Source organism: Gavialis gangeticus, unplaced genomic scaffold (assembly GCF_001723915.1).
Source record: "Gavialis gangeticus isolate Ggan-Ray unplaced genomic scaffold, GavGan_comp1, whole genome shotgun sequence".
NCBI classification, from domain to species: Eukaryota; Metazoa; Chordata; order Crocodylia; family Gavialidae; genus Gavialis; species Gavialis gangeticus.
The window spans coordinates 1,828,974-1,832,798 of NW_017729034.1; the positions used below are offsets into that span (position 1 = coordinate 1,828,974).

General features: G+C 48.3%; 1 long non-coding RNA gene across 1 annotated transcript in view; it reads right to left on the reverse strand.

Annotated features, from left to right (window-relative positions):
- Nucleotides 1–684: 684 nt before the first annotated feature.
- Nucleotides 685–3,825, reverse strand: part of LOC109304315 — a 10,693-nt gene continuing 7,552 nt past the window's right edge. Inside the window, exon 2 of the long non-coding RNA XR_002099349.1 lies at nt 685–797. This is a non-coding gene — a long non-coding RNA (uncharacterized LOC109304315). The remainder of the gene's footprint in view (nt 798–3,825) is intronic.

The following is a 3,825-nucleotide window of genomic DNA, read 5'->3' on the forward strand; positions in this document are numbered from 1 at the left end:
ACGACTGGCTCAGGTAATGGTGTCAAAAAAGCTGTAGGTGCCTGGGTTCATGCCCCTGTTTGGCCAAGCAGAATGAGGCCCTCCAAAAAACCCCTGGTGTCATTTTTCTTTCTGTAACACAATGGTGTTCGAATGTCAAGTCTGATCAATTCTGACACTGCCAGGAATGTTTTAGAAATCAGTGGGCACAAGCCTATGGATCTGATGTTGAAAAATGAAAGCCAGAACAGAGGAAATGGAGACCTTGTTATGAGGGGAAGAGTGAGGTAAGTCACACAGAGGGGTATGTGGGAGGGAGGGGGGATGTAGGGGCAGGTCTGGGGCAGTTGCTGGGAGTCCCTGAGAGAGAGGTAGTGGGAGAGTGGCACATGTGGAGCATGGCACGAACTGGATATGTGTGGTGCACTCAGCCTGCAGAAACAAAGAAGTATGTGACCTTCTGGTTTAAGCCAGACATTAAAACCATCTCCCTCTTTCCACCTCTGATAGAGGGGGCCAAGGGGATGCTTAAACCCTCCTGTAAAATTTGGTATGTGTCTGGTGGGGAAATAATTAGGGGATTTTGGCTCAGACCCACCACAAACCTCCCAACAAAACTGCGTCTGCTGTGCAAGCTACTGCAGAGTGTCATGTCTGCTTCCCCTTGCTGCACAGTCCCTCCATCCTCAGCGTCTGACTCATCAGTGCTCTGAGGTGCTATTTATTTTAAACTCCCTTCTGCACCATTGCTATGGAATTGCAATCTGACTTTGCAGGAGGCTTGTTTCAAATGTTAACTTCTTTCTGTTTCTTTTGATCTGGAAAAGGGAAAAACAACATATTATGTTGACTCACTAGAAAGCTGCTTATTTTGAAGCATAATTACAGGGTATGTTCCCCCATACAATTTGCACTCTCCAACATAAAAAAAGGACCATTTGTCTTTGACAGTGAATCGGTGAATGCTGACTTAACCCCCAGCTGTTTAAAAAAAAGCAGCAAAAAGTACCAGCAAAGAAAAAAACAAAATAAAAAACAAAACCCCACAACGCCTTTATATTCCACTTCTGTTCTGCTTGGCAGCCACTCCGTAGGTTTTTTTTTCCCCTCCTGGTCCAGCAGATGGTGTGAGATGGCTGTTTAATGACTCACATGGGGCGTGAAAAGGAAAAAGATCATATTGGTGATCGCGCTGAAAGATGCTAGAGTAAAACCAACAATGTGCAAAGATGTGCATGAAATTTGAAAGCTGATATGTTCTCTGGCTCAAGCTGTTTTGTGTATGTCTCCTCTTGGGTGGGTGCCCCTTGGATTTGTAGTTCATTGTTCAGAGGGCCTGTCTATGGCATTTTTCTGCCTTTTCCAGGGGGTTAATATGGGATTCTGTTGACCTGACTGCATTATTTTCAGGGAAGTAAATTCATGTAGCCATAGTTTAGACTGAGGTGCTTTATAGTGTGCCCATTTCCATTATTAGCTGCCACAGTTCTTTGGATTCTTAACAATAACTAAGGAAATAATGAACCTCCTGATTGGTTTTTTTTTTTTGTTTTTCTTTGTTTTTTTCAGGTGTAGTTACCCTGAAGCAGGGAGAGTGACACAGCAAGAAGTTCTCTGCAGTGTTCTGCTGAGAACGAGAAATGCCTCGTAATTCACTGTCCACCCTCTTGAAGGGAAGAGCTGAGATTAGATGAAGACGTTATACATTATGAGACTTTCAGCCTGGGGTCAGCATTAAAACGTGGTCCAACTCAGCAAGAAGGTAACATTTGTGTCTGATGCCTGTTACGTGGCCTATCTGGAATGAGTTTGGTGGGTCTCAGACTCTCGGTGGACCGGTGTGTACAACCCTACTGCAGACTTGGATTAGCTGTGGTGGCTGACGTGACTGATAATATATGTTTGTATTATGATATTGGCACCTGTCTGCATAGACTGTGCTCCTGAAAATGTATCAATAGATATTCTGAGAGAGGCTTCACTGTAATGGTCTGTGGTTGCTAGTTCTCAGGGGCAGAAATTATGAGAGGTCTAATTTATACCAGCTGAGGATCTGCCCATAGGATGCTTTTCTTTTAGGCTGGTGGTAAGGCTGGATCCCCAAATGCAAAGGTAAATGGATCCTTAGCAAAGGTGGCCCATGAAATGAGTCTGATCCCTGCTGGAAGTTCCTGGTCAACCAGATCTGCCAGGCTAGCTGGCCATGTTATGCACATCCTTATGGGTCACTGATTTTAAAAGCAAACTGATGAACCTAATGGCACTAAAGCAAGTTGTGTGATGGATTGGAAAAGCCAGTCATGTGTTGGATTGATCTCAACAGTGGACATGGCTTCAGGCTACAAAACTTGAGTCTCAACTTCCATCTTCCCCTCCCCCTGCCAGCATGACAGTCATCAACATTTGGCTGAGGGGTGAGGGTCCTTAGGTCTGTTGTTACAGGACTGGGAAGGATAACAGGAGTTTCATGGGAGATTGCAACAGGATTTTGGCGATGGATTTAACTGGTAGAGATCTACCAAGGGTCACTCATCTTCGTATGGTTTAGACGTTCCCTCCATGGTTTAGATGGGAGTGACATGTAAACCTAGAAGCTGGATTTAGTTTTAGATTTTGAACACCTTGGTCTCAGAATGAGGGGCTGGAGAGTCTAAATTCAGGAGTTATGCCAAAGGGTTAGTGGGGTGGAAAACCATTAGCTGGGCAGGCCTGATGTGAAGTCAAGGGCCTAACTTATGTGATCTCAAAAAATGTGTTTTATAAAGTGACAGTGTTTTGTGATGGGATAATGTATGGCACTTTGTACACTTGTTCTTGAGCAGCCACTAAAAATAACAATCATAGGGTATATAAGTGTTCTAGATATAGGCATGGGAAATGAGGGACATGCAGAACAATGCTTCAAATCCACCAAAACACTGCTGCTTTTCCTTGGTTCAGTGGTTCTTCAACTGGACAGAAGATTCTAATTGTCCTGTGAGATGCAAAGGTTATATTCCACCCCTAATTCTGAGAATGGCTTGCATCTTTCACCTGAGACAAGTGGTCTCCAATCCATTTTTCACAGCATTGTACGACTGTACATTTAGGATTACCATATTTCCAGTTCCAAAAAAGAGGACACCTGTCGGGGGGACACCTCACTCCCAACTCACATGGCCCTGCCACTGCCCCTCACTCCCAACCTGCAGCTCCCTCTCCCTGTGGCTGCCCCTCACTCCCAACCTGTGGACCCCTGGTCCTGCTAGTGCTCCTCACTCCTGGCCCACGGTCTCTCACCAACTCCCCCTCAGCCATGCTGGTGCCACTGACTCCCAAGCTGTAGCCCCCTGGCACTGCCAGTACCCCACACTCCCGACCCATAGCTCCTCCCCCCCCAGCCCTGCCGGTGCCCCTTACTCCCAACCTGCAGCCCCCTGCCCCTCCCTTCCCTGCTGGTGCCAGTCACTACTGGCCCACAGCCCCCTCCTCTTCCCAGCCCTGCCAGAGGGGAACCCCAGCTGCCCCCATCCTGACTGGGCTGGATCATAGTGGCTCCAATTCATGCAGGCGAAGGTGGAGTAAGTCTGGCCCTGGTGCAGACTGGAAGGAGGAAAAGGGGATGCCTGTGGCTGTGGCTCCAGCACCACACCAGGAAGCCTAGCCACAGCCCCCGTCCCCCAGGCAGCATCCCGTGGGGCTGCCTGGCCCCATGAACACAGGCCACAGAGCTCCCTCAAAGGGCCCCCTTGCCCCCTTCCCTTGCTGGAGGGGCAGGCACCTCCCCTGCCGTGCTGTAGCCTGGGTGCCTGGACAGCTTCCCCCAGCGCTGCCCCCCCCCCCCAATTTCTTCCTCCGCCCCCCCCC